Source organism: Papaver somniferum, chromosome 4 (genome assembly GCF_003573695.1).
Source record: "Papaver somniferum cultivar HN1 chromosome 4, ASM357369v1, whole genome shotgun sequence".
Taxonomy (NCBI): domain Eukaryota; kingdom Viridiplantae; phylum Streptophyta; class Magnoliopsida; order Ranunculales; family Papaveraceae; genus Papaver; species Papaver somniferum.
The window spans coordinates 96,524,517-96,537,761 of record NC_039361.1 but is presented as its reverse complement, the minus strand read 5'-3'; the positions used below and the strand labels follow the sequence as shown (position 1 = coordinate 96,537,761).

The 13,245-nt window shown below is 36.3% G+C and overlaps 2 long non-coding RNA genes across 5 annotated transcripts; one reads left to right on the top strand and one right to left on the bottom strand.

The window, feature by feature from the left end:
• The first annotated feature begins 4,867 nt into the window (after nucleotides 1–4,867).
• On the top strand, nucleotides 4,868–8,000 carry LOC113276159. Of its 2 annotated transcripts, XR_003324097.1 has the most exons (5): nucleotides 4,868–5,431; nucleotides 5,707–5,801; nucleotides 5,940–5,999; nucleotides 6,189–6,978; nucleotides 7,285–8,000. It is a non-coding gene; the product is annotated as an uncharacterized LOC113276159 (long non-coding RNA). The 2 variants fall into 2 exon arrangements; XR_003324096.1 differs by lacking the exon at nucleotides 7,285–8,000 and having other exon boundaries at nucleotides 6,189–7,161.
• Nucleotides 8,001–8,139: 139 nt separating this feature from the next.
• LOC113276160 lies at nucleotides 8,140–11,455 on the bottom strand. Of its 3 annotated transcripts, XR_003324100.1 has the most exons (7): nucleotides 10,556–10,976; nucleotides 10,414–10,457; nucleotides 10,024–10,152; nucleotides 9,281–9,343; nucleotides 8,637–8,719; nucleotides 8,383–8,492; nucleotides 8,140–8,273 (listed from the first exon to the last, which is right to left on the bottom strand). It is a non-coding gene; the product is annotated as an uncharacterized LOC113276160 (long non-coding RNA). The 3 variants fall into 3 exon arrangements; XR_003324099.1 differs by lacking the exon at nucleotides 10,556–10,976 and adding an exon at nucleotides 11,329–11,455 and having other exon boundaries at nucleotides 8,140–8,492; XR_003324098.1 differs by having other exon boundaries at nucleotides 8,140–8,492.
• Between the last annotated feature and the right edge of the window lie 1,790 nt (nucleotides 11,456–13,245).

Below are 13,245 nucleotides of genomic sequence, written 5' to 3'. Positions count from 1 at the left end.
AATGGAACGGAGAATGCGAAGAAGCCTTCCAAAAAATCAAAGAACACCTGGCTTCAATTCCAATCCTGCAGAAGCCTGATCCTGATGAGGTTTTGGCATTGTACATAGCAGCGACAGAAGACGCAGTTAGCGCAGTGTTGGTCAAAACCAATACGAAGATAGAACAGCCTATCTATTATGTCAGTAAGACCCTCAATTCTGCGGAAAGGAACTACACGAAGATTGAACAACTTATTCTGGCATTGGTGTGGGCTACTCAAAAGCTGAGAACCTATTTCCTAACTCACTTCATCCGCGTCCCATGCAAAGCACCACTGGAAGCATTCCTTAAAAGCGCGGGAAAAGTAGGCAGAATAGCCAAGTGGAACACCCACCTGGACCAATTCAACATCATTCATGAAATTCAACATTCCCAAAAATCCCAAGTTTTGGCGGATTTCTTAGCAGACCTCCCCCTGGAAAACGACGAAGAGATTAAGGGAATACCAGAAGCCGATGAAGAAAGCAAGGATCCAGTTGATGTCCTCGAACCCGCGAGTCAAAGACAATGGGAAGTCTTCGTCGATGGTTCCAAAAATAAGGAAGGGGCAGGAATAGGCATTGTCATCACCACCCCAACTGGAGAAAGGATCGTACAGGCACTCAGGTTAGAATTCAAAGAGCATACTAACAACATCGTCGAATACGAGGCAGTCGTACATGCCCTCCGCTTAATAATAGAGATGGGGGTAATCGATGTAAGACTGACAAGTGATTCGCAGCTTGTCATATGGAAAATAGGGCTCGAGTACAATGTGTACGACGACACCCTCTCAGCTTACATGGCCTTGGTCCAAACATTGGCATCACAAATTCCGAACATCAAGTTCCGGCACTTATGCAGAAGGGATCTCATGCACGAGGATGCCCTAGCATATATATCATTCATGCTGAAGGACAAAAGCATCGAAGCTATTAAAATAACAAGAGTATACGAGCCTTCAATTGCACCGCAATTCTCCTTTGCTACCAATCAAGATACAGTGGAAGAAAATATCGAAGATCAGGTAGGAGAAGACATCCATAACGATTTTGACGAAGAAGATGTCCTGTCAAGAGCAAATCAAGACGAAGATTTCAGCAACGAAAATGATTGGAGAATGGTGATCCATGTGTTTCTCGAAGACGGAACCTTACCCGCTGATCATAAACAAGCCAGGAAAGTACTCTCCAAAGTAGGAAGATATGATCTTCGGGATGGGGTCCTGTACAAGAAATCCTTCCTCGGACCGTTACTACGTTGCTTATCCAGGAAAGAGGGGCATCGAATTCTAAACGACATCCATTATGGTGACCCAGAGAATCATAGCGGCATGAGATCACTAGACGACAAAGAAAAAATGCAAGGATATTACTGGACCACAATGATACAGGATGCCGCAAGAATGTCCCGACGATGTGAAGAATGTCAGCATTTCGCCAAAAAGATACACGCGCCAGCAACAACGTTAAATTCTGTAGATAGCCCGTGGCCATTTGCAAAATGGGGCATAGATATCGTCGGGCCTTTCATCGAAGGATCAGGGAAAAGACGATTTTTGATAGTAGCCATGGACTACTTCAGTAAATGGGTGGAAGCTAAAGCCTTAACCAGGATCAGAGACGTGGATGTGTTTACTTTCATATTCCAAAACATCATTTGCAGGTTCGTCATACCAGCGGAAATCGTGTCCGATAATGGTAAGCAATTGCAGGGGAAAAATATAGACATGCTCTTCGATACTTTCAAAATAAGGAAGAACAAATCCACCCCCATATACCCAGCAGGAAAGGGAATTAGGTGTGCGTAATGGGTTAACTAGTCTGATTCTCTGATCACTAAGAATAACAACTGTTGACAATCAAAATATATGTGTATACCTTTCTCATTCGAGGATAATCGAAATCACGAGGATAAGCACTAGCACCAACAATGATGAGTTTTGGTCGAAAGAGGGTGGCAGTTTTCTCAAGCATATCATAATCAATAAGGCCTGCAAGTGAATTTGGTAATGAATGCAAATTATCAACGAATTATAAATGAACAACAATAAACCACATAGTCATTACACAATATAAGAATGCAGAGCAACACCTGTTGATTCATCAAGACGGTAGGGCATCGATTCAAAATAAATCGAAGTCCCAGATACCCGTCTTTTAGGAGTCATAAATCCATGTGACAAGTGACCTACATGAGGAAGATCCAGACCCTGTGCCAGTTACATGAACAAATCCCTTTGTTGACAAAGTGTCTCTAGCTCATCAATGTACTCATTGCCACCATAATACCTACATTGCAGAATGAAATGATAAAATGCATTTCAATACAAATACAGGGAAAAAATACAACATTAAGCACCATCTTTACCTTTTACCAGAAAGCCCTTCTGAATACTTGTTTGTGAGACAAGAACCCACAACTTCCATCACTGCGCGAGATGTAAAATTCTCTGAAGCAATGAGCTCCAAGCTGTTAAACTGACGATTCTTCTCACTATCAATTATTGAACGTACTTCAGGGTCTGCCTAACTTGAGAAGGTAATCTATCCGCAGTAGTAGTACCCAACTTGGGAAAAAAAGTTGAAGAACCTTTAGTAAAAAGATTGGGTTGTTGTACAGCAGCACCCATTATTGCAGCTCCACTGTATGCCTGCATCTACTTCACTTCTCCTTAAACATAACAAGGAGCACTTCCTATCAGTATGCGATATATGTACTGAAGATTCATGAACTACAAATCAACAGTATGACAACAACAGGTGACAGATCTATGAAAAATAAGAGAATCAAAAGACATATTACAGTATTTCACATAAGTACTGAAGGGTAAGACTAAAAAAGGAGCAAAAACACAGCAAAGTCAGCAATCACATGCACTTTGACACCATTCTCAACATAAGTGATGATAATCTCAGAAGGGTTCAAGGTTCTCCAGTTTTCACAAATAAGAAATTTCAGGTCATCAATACTAGACTTAAAAGTAACCAGGTGAGCAAAATGATGATGATTATAATAAATGTATGCATAGTAGTAGGTATTTGGATTGGAACACTCTGCATCAGACATGTTTTGAACCTGCAAATGTCACAAAGATGTAATAGTATTAAAATACAGTATTTCACATACGTACTGATGGGTCAAACTAAAAAAAGTGAGAGATCTATGCAAGAAACAGATTCTAAGAGCAGTTTCTATGAGTATGCCATATATGTATTGCAGATTCATGAACTACAAAATCAACTGCATGACAAAGAATAATTAAGAATCTAGGAGAAACAGCAGAATCGAAGCACATAATACGGTATTTCACATACGTACTGATGGGTCAAACTAAAAAAAGTGAAAGATCTATGCAAGAAACAGAATCCAAGAGCATAAACAATGAGTATGTCATATATGTACTGCTGGATAATACGATCTGAAAGTGAAAACAAACCTGATTTTGAAAAGAAAACAGAAATATAATCAAATCGAACTAAAATAAGCTAAAAACTTACCAATCTAACCAAATAACTGAATAAATACGAACAAGATTCATAAAAAACAAACAGAACACAACCGATCTCCATGATCTATGCAAGAAACAGATTCTAAGAGCAGTTTCTATGAGTATGCCATATATGTACTGCAGATTCATGAACTACAAAATCAACTGCATGACAAAGAATAATTAAGAATCTAGGAGAAACAACAGAATCGAAGCACGTAATACGGTATTTCACATACGTACTGATCGGTCAAACTAAAAAAAGTGAAAGATCTATGCAAGAAACATAATCCAAGAGCATAAACAATGAGTATGTCATATATGTACTGCTGGATAATACGATCTGAAAGTGAAAACAAACCTGATTTTGAAAAGAAAACAGAAATATAATCAAATCGAACTAAAATAAGCTAAAAATTTAACAATCTAACCAAATAACTGAATAAATACGAACAAGATTCATAAAAAACAAACAGAACACAACTGATCTCCATGATCCAAAATTCAAATCTTATAATGATTCAAAAACTGTAGCAGAAACAATGAGTATGTCATATATGTACTGCTGGATAATACGATCTGAAAGTGAAAACAAAACTGATTTTGAAAAGAAAACAGAAAGATAATCAAATCGAAAGCTAAAATAAACTAAAAACTTATCAATCTAACCAAATAACTGAATAAAAACGAACAAGAATCATAAAAAAAAAACAGAACACAACCTATCTCCATTAAACTGTAGCAGAAAGAAGAAAACGAAAAGATTAAGCAACATACCTGTTAAAAATCGTAGAAGAAATCTTCAGAAACCCTAGTCCCAAATCCAGAAGAAGAAAGAGAGCAGAATTTTCCCAAGAATAATCGGCTGAAATTTTTTTTAGAAACTTTGAAATAGACTGCTTTAATATATGTAGGATTGGAAGGGTAGTTTAGGTATTTAGAAATTTCGCACAATTTGTCCCGCACGTGTACAGGACCTGGGCTTAAAAAATTTGGTCCATTTTCATATTTTCTCTTAATTATGGACCTCTGATTAGTGGGCTTTAATGGGTGGACCTGCCACTAACTAAGAACACTATAATGGTACCTATTGGTAATTCCTACATCTTAATAATGGGTTTGTGGAAGAGAGAGGAACCGAACTTGGGTTTCTCAGAAATTTCCACATCTGAAATTGTGAAAGATGAATCAATGTAATAAAAAAAAGTGGTCCTTGTCTCCTTGATCAAAGAGTCAATGAGTGGACAGGATTTACCGAAAAGGGTAATTTGGCGGTCCTTATCGTCCTGATTGGGTTTGACTTCGACGACTACGAATGATAGGTTGTGTTTTTTTTCAAATCCCCAAATTCACGAAACAACAAATCCTGCCGAAGGTGTATATGTTCGTCTTTCTGAAGAATAGATATGAGAAGATAGATTAATTCTAGGCTTTGTTCTTTTAATCCTTATTGAGAAACCTAGCCCTAATCTTTTTATCCTCTTTTCTCTTTAACCTTGCGTCGATCTCAAACTCTGTAAAGAAGTAGTTGTTTCGAGAAGGATTAATCCATAGCTGGTTCTAATGGGGATTGTCGAATCCAGAATCTGATGTATCTGATCGTAATAGTGTTGAGAAATCTGTTTACTTCTTCATCGAAATTTCAGATGAAACTGAAGAGGGAATCAGAGCGGAAATGGATATGGGTTTGTCGAGATAAGGGTTATTGAGAACTGAGATTGATGATTAAGTCAAAATAATTGAAAATTTTCAGAATCTAGGGTTTGGTTTTGGGAAGAGCAGCTGAGGCTGTGTCTGAATCGGTAAGAATGAGAATGGGTTAATTGAAGATGGGGGTTTGAGAGTTCTTGGATGATGATAAGAGTTGGGTTGAGCTCGATTTGCAACCAGATGAAGAAATCAATTGAGGAAAAATATTTCAGGTTCAAATATTTCTCTATTTTTGTCCCTATCAATTTCACTTGAATTTTAATTTCAGAATTACTTATACATTCAAAAATCATGTGTTTATAGGTTTGTCGTAGTGAAGATACCATTATTATTATGCATCTTCGAAAGTTTTTGATGGTTATTGATGTCTAATAGACAAAGGAAATCTTCTCTGCAATTCAATTTTGTAACATAGTACTCAATATCGACATTATGCATAATCTTATTGACAATTCTGTAACATACTACTCAATTCTTTAACATGCAGGCAGAGTTGGCCAATTAGTAAAACATTGTTGGATGCAAGCCTATGGAGTAAATTTAACGAAATGGCGATGGGGTTATTGTTTATGATACGTTAAGGTAATAATACTACTTATCTTTTGGCATCACTCAATGGTGAAAATTCTCTACGACTGTAGAAGGTTATTGTTTTGCTTGACAACACAGGTAAATACCTATTGTTCATATTACTTTTGTTCTTTGTTGTTGAATATTTAGGGGGTGATTTAAGAGACGAAGTCGAATAAGAAAGGAGATGAAGAGGATTACCAGAAAAAGGTAAACATAAATATATTGAAATCCTATCATTTTATCGCTGGAGTTTTCTTTGTTTCTCTTGATTTTCATCGTTTTACATTGATGTTTTTCGCATATTTTAGTTGTAATGTTATAGAATCAGTTGCATTACTTCACAGTCCCAAACTAAAATCTTAATCCTAAACCAGATTTCCTTATTAAAATTTCCAGGTTGAATTTCCTCTACCACTCTGGATTCTCTCCTCTGAACCTCATACGAACCTAGATGATAATTCCAATGGAACTTCTTAATCGAAACCCTCGAATTCGAATTCAAGAGCATACTAACCGCTCAAAACATACGGAAGGGGAGGTTACTGCCATTGGATTGGCAGCGAGAGAAAGTAAGCTATAAAAGAGAAAATAAGTCGGTGAAGAAACCCCTTAACCTTATTCTCTCTTTTATTCTAATCTAGGGTAAATTCTCAGGGGTAGTAAAGAAAGAATCAGGTCATTAGTAGAGGGCAGTAAAGAAAACCATTAATCAAAAAGGGAAAATAAACTTGCTGCTACATTAATGTCTAGAAAGTAGATTTACATTGTCTAGAAAGAAACGGTTGATTAATTAATTATTAGGTGTGTAAGTTTTGCAAAAGGTACCTCAAGGAGCTTATCAGGTTATGAGTGATCCAACAGAAAGAGAAGCTTAGGATGGGAATGTGAAGTATTGTATGTCTACGTACCTTAAGAGAATTTCCATCTGTATATAATTTAAAATATGAGTGGTGTTTCTGTCTTACTGTTGTGCATATATCCACCATTTATAAAAATATGCATGTCCCAGTATTTGGACTGCGATGGAAAAGCGTTGAAACAGGTGTCATTTTATTATATTTGGATGACAGAGTTTTATCTCAATGCTTCTCGTATTCTTCCCTTTAACAGTAATCAATGTTCCATCATTTTCGCCTCCAGTTTATCTTGTGTCCAAGAACAAATTGATCATTTGTATCAAACATAGGTAATTTTCACTAATCTTCCCATGTTAGAATTTGCATTGAATGTTAATAATAATTTTGTTGGTTAAGTTTTCTTCATGTCCAGTTTTCCCATGTTAACTGTGATGTCACTTCAAAGCTAAATATTTAGCATCTGCTATATAAATGTTAACCATATCTGGGGAGATAACAAAGTTTGATGACCACATCGGCATTTATAAGTTTATTCAAGACCTGCACTTTTTTGTTCCCAGTGGTGACAATGAGAATGAACTTAAATTAACTACTAGATTTCGAGTATTCCGTAATGTAGTTGCACTCCTTCTCAGGTATCGAGACCGACCCTCACCTTTTATGTACATCTCTTTTGATTCGTTGATTTGGTGCTGAATGCTAAGATTGAACGTGATAGTAGATAGACAACCTGCTTGGCCCATTGTCTCAGGAACAATCTAGATAAAGCAATCGAAATCTTGATGTTACCTTTTTATGTATACCCTTATTTTATTGGAGGACTAGGGCTTAACCCGTGCCGTAACGGCACGGGCATAAATTATCTTACTGGTGATTATATTTTTCTGGTGTTAATTTTTTGTTGTCACGTTTCTTAGTACTCTTTTTTGAAATTTTGTGATCCCTTGTGTGTATTTATCATCCGGTTTTTTCTTAAGCTTTAATTAAGGTTCTGGAAGTATAAAGATGAATAATATATAGCTGAAAATTTCTTGCATAAAAAAATAGAAAGAAGAAAAGTTTGTCCTTTGTTTCGTATGCCCATTACATTAGAAATTTAGAACCAAAAAAATAAAAAAATAAAAAATTAATCAAACATGTAGGCGTCTAAACGTTCATCCCATCCCGTTCCAACGCAGAAAGTTCGGTAGGGAATAAGCTTTCCCTACGGTAGTGTGATTTGACGGTATGATTAGTTGGCAGGACCTGTGACAAGTATAGTACTATAAATGGCATTGATCAGTTTTCCTCCGTGTCTATAACCAAGTAGAAGACAACCGAATCAATATTTGGATAAGTTTTGTACTTTTCTCGAATATCCGTCACTTCTAAAATGTCCATGTTGAAGTAGATTTTGGCAGCACTTGTTGAGGCCAGCGACTACTTGCATGGGCAGACACAGAGGTGAATAATTAACAAAGATTGGATTAAGGAAAAGTCTACTTAACTTGTAAAGGGATATTAGCATTATAGTGTGTACTCCGATAATATTTCTCATATGCACCCGCCCGTAACAACAACCATAGGTGCAACATTGATTCCATGGTCATCCATATTTCTGGCGAACTCTCTGGTCGAGTCTCCCCTAAGTATGACGTATAAAGGTTCAAGGGGGAATTAAGAGGACAATCAAAGGAACCTAAACAAATGAAATTAATGCCAACATGTAAGACATATTTTGAAGGTGGTGGTACCTCAGGTTCTCAGGGGTCAGTTCGCGCATCAAAAACAGATTGCCAGAACCTTCCTTGAGTGGTTGCACGTTGTTAGCAGGTTGGTTGAAACCCCCATAACCTCTGCGATCCTAAGCATGATTTATATATTAAAAAAGGTGAATACGTTATCAATAGCCAAACGAAGAAAATAAAAGATTCACATGACTAACATGTGAGATAGGTTTTGGTATGACAGGATTTGATGTCCTCAAAAGCGTTCGAAACAAACTTACAGCGAGTAACAATGGAACGGTATTTGCTGGAAGAGGTGTAAGCTCAGCTGTGGCACATATATATGCGGCCCCATCGTAAGTAGCTGCACAAAAAAGAGATAACAATCAGTTGGGACTTTCAGAGTGACAAACTGAATGAGAACATAATATATGATACAATTTAGACATGCCATATACAGTTCAAACACAGACTTGATATGAGAGGCTGAGAGGAAAGTGTATTGGCCAGCAAACCCAAAGTGCACAGCTCCAGCAAAGAGCACCGAGTTAGAAAGCCAAAGCAAGCTAGGGAAGCAAATGTGTTTGCAAGGAAACTGACATTGGGTTTATAAAAAACAACTAATAATCATAAATAGAAAATCCTTAATCAAGAAATAGCAGGATAAAGAGACTGTTGGATGCGTTGTTTAACTTGAAATCTTGGACACAAATGGTTCTTTATGAAGCTTAAAAGACAAACTTATAGAATCCAAGAGATCTATGAAAATGCTAAAAATGCACACTCTACACAGCTATACAAATCTGTAAGAGAATTTAAGATGTTATGCCTACACTTCTACCAAAAAAAAACCAACGAAATATATACTTAAGTTCTGCAATCAGGAAGAAATAATCTTATCAATGTACTTAATTTCTGCATTTACCTTCTCTTGAGAAGTTTCAGATGCTACTGGCCTTCTTTTGTAATCCAGTCTCTCACTAAATCACTTATGAAGTTCACATCAAGAAGTATCATGTAAGAATAAGATTTAAGAATGATGATTACCTACAAAACTCATACACAGGTTACCTCAAGTGTATAAGAAAAAAAAACTGAAAAAAACAATGACATGTATCATTACCAAAGCAGTAATATGCACATTTTCAGTGAGATAATGTACTTTGAGGCTTGCGTCAAGTTTTTGCCTTCAAGTTAGTAAATCAAAAAGTATTTGTTTCAAAATGTATAACAACAACTTAATCAGAGTGACTACATCCACAAAATGAAAACCTTCCTGTTGTGGGTAAAGGGAAAAGCATGTCCTAGGAGGGTAGATGACTTGGCTTGTATATAAATGAGTAATAATATCAGTTTGGGGAATCTAACTACTAAATAAGAAGAGGGGTGATAAAAAAAATGGCAACTGCATAAGGCAGTAAGTGACTTCTAAGGTACTGTAAGGGAACTTTTCTTTTTATGCTTAACAGAAAAACATCGTAAAAGAAACACAAAAAGAATGATTCAGTATGCAACTTCATGACAACATATACAGTCACCCGACATCACGCAACAGTAAGTTAAACCAAGGCAATATGCGAGTCTGTCATACATTCTCGTTATCTTTTATACACTTTGAACTCATTTTCCCCAGCAATCTATATAAAAATTCTTAGTCAGGTAACTTACCTAGATTTTCGATGCACTGTGGTTTCTTCTCTGGAAGCTTTATCAGCAATTCTCGATACATACTATTACCAACATCCAAAATTTTCCCCAAACTCCAATCTAGTTCTCATTTCGCGGTTTCTCCAACAACTGAAACGAATGTTGCAAGAATTCAAGAAAGCATTTACTTACTAATTGGCATAATTCCTTATTATTCCTCTGTAATTAATCTGTATAAATGAAACTAAGAACCAAAACATCATCTTGTCAACATATATATAAAAATATGTATCGGAATAGTAATATGTAGGAAAAATTATTGGAACATTAAGGAAAATTGAGTAAGAATACTACTTCAAGGGATGCATATGTGAATTAGAGTACAATAAATTAAGGGAATTTGGATATTACCTTGGACTGAATTCGATCCAGTAGGCTTACCACCCTCGCATAACCTGATAAAATCAAATAACAAATAACATGAGTGAACCAAAATTGAATTAGAGCTTAGAGGCAAAAAAATCATTTAAATAAATTCTCATATACTCAATACCATCATCATTCCAAAATCCAATAGGAATGTGTCCAAGAAAATGTTCCACGAACTTATTGGCTTGATTTAAAGCTTTGCATAAGCTTAATCACTGCTATATTTAAGATAAGCCTATCAATATCTGGATGTTTCGCCAAGTTGAAATCCCTCTTTGCAGGTGTATGGGGCGGAGCAGTAACATCACCTCCAACAACCTCTAGTGGCTGATGGAGGAGCAATAGGTCTCCCTTCTTGTTCTTCTTTACCGATGGAGAATTTTAGGGTTACAAAAATGCTTAATCTCTTTGCCAAGTCTCCTAAGGTTTCACAAAAGAGCTTCTGTCAAATCTTGATGTCCGTTTTCATTTTTAAGTTGAATTAGATTAGAAACGATGATTTCAACTTCACCCGTCATCTTCTCTACATCGAAGAAGATGGTGGTAAAGTTGAGATTCTGGAGAAGAGGAGTGAAACTTATAATGAACCATCTATTCTCTCGTTCCCAATTTTCATTACTCTTAACGCTCTAGTAGAATACAAAAGGGTGGAACGTAAAACTGTGAACGTGAAGGAAGAACCACGGCCCTAGAATTATCTATTGGGAGGACAAATCCTAACCACTCTTTACATAGGCATAGTTATCAAAACTGTGCCATGTATTCTTGATGTTGCATAGCCTTCATCCTCAACAAGAAGTATAACAGAAATTCATCTCTTTTGTAGGGATTGATGGATGATTTGACAACCATTAAAGTGACCATAATCATTTGATGAAGATGAATTTTCAAACAAACCTGTTATATGTACATAAACTGAATGCTGCTCAATTAGTTCCACAGTAAACGCTTCAGCTGAATATCAGTACCGGAGAGGGCTCAGTTGGACGTGTTTATCAGTATCAATTTAATGACGAGAAGGTATATTTATCTCCTTGGTTCAGAAGATGGTCTCCCGGTCTGACCATCTTCTTACTGTTGATATTTCTCTTCTTAGTCATGCCAATAGAATATGTCTATAGATACTACAAGAAAAGTTGGATTAAGCGACCAATCATTTTTGGTTGGAAAAGCCCATATTGAATCGCTCTAACCCTTAAAGCGACTTAATTTGGCTCTCGCTCTCGAGTTGCAAAAGGTGGGATTTCTACAAGTCTAGAGCAGCTAGGCAATCGCTTTAATAATCAAGCAATTATCACATAGCGTCTTTTTTCTTAATTGCTTCATGGCTAGACCGACCTTCCTAGAGCAAGCAAAATAGTGATCGCTTTAAAGCTAGACCAACCAAAATACAGCAAGTAAAACGCTGATCACTTCATAGATAAACCAACGATAATAGAGCAAGTAAAACGCCGATCGCTTCATAGATTGACCAACCATAATAGAGCAAGTGAAATACCTGAAGTTGGTTGCTTACATTTTTGAGCTACCAAATTTTTTGCCCTGAAGTTAGTTCCTTACATTTTTGAGCTACCGAAGTTGGTTGCTTACATTTTTGAGCTACCAAACTTTTTGCCCTGAAGTTGGTTGCTTACATTTTTGAGCTACCAAACTTTTTACCCGTTACATCTGTTGTTCTAATGCCGGAAGTATCTGGCCGATTTCGATTTAGATAATCCCAAATTAAAATTAAAATTAAAATTACAATTAAAATTGATACTAAAACAAATTATGAACCAAATTAAAAACTGAATCAAGTTTTATTGTATCACATAGATCAATTTACATCATTTCTTTAAAAAAAAAAACAATCTTTACAGGAACAAAAAGATCAAAAATACAAACTAATCATTACATTTTCCTTAATTTTGAAACAAAAGATGAACACTCCTTCGACTTTGTATCACCAAGCTCATAATCAGAGATTCATACTGCCATCATTCTTGTGTTTAAGTTCCTCTCTGATCATTCATCATTCAAGTGTAAAGAAACCAGCAAATCCTGAATCTCCACAACTTGTAGTCTGCTCTTTGCCCAAATGGATAGGCGCAGTTAGAGGATACTTGGTAATTAACACCTGTGGAATTGCCAAGAGATTCAAACAAGTTATTTTTCACGAGAAACACAAAGAGATGAGATTGATACTATGAACTTAACAAACTGCAGAAAAAAAAATGAACCAGAATAACAAAAAGCGAAATGCACAGTTAGTTCTTACATATAGGATCATTTGCTTAAGTGTTGCAAGCCAGAAGTTGCACTCGTCTCACTCGCTTGTGGTCATTTGAACCTACATTACAAACAAAGTCATAACCTGTAATGAGCATCCAAGGTTCCAAGGAACTAATTGGAAACTTGTAGTTGCCTCCTGTTGTGCAACGTAATTTCTTTTGGTCCCATAAAACCAAATCATTTAACCATCTTCAAACCTCTTCTTTTACACAAATAAGACAATCTTTGTGTATTTTGGTAAATTGTGCCCTCATTATGTGCACTATGATAAGAATTTGCATAGAACATACAAAGACTACATATGAATACGATTTTATAGAGCGGTTCTCTGCATGAAAGTGGACTGCACACGAGTTCCTTCTGTGGTCACAAAATAATACTGAAGATAAGTTTATCTAGACTATTTACCTGGATCTGTAAGTCAGTAACAAAATCACCATTGTCCAGCATGGCAAAGCTGAATAAGCTTATCAGATGCATTCTTAGATATGTCCAAAATGTTAAGAAGACATATAGCTCTTGATTAAGTTTGCTTTCTCCTTT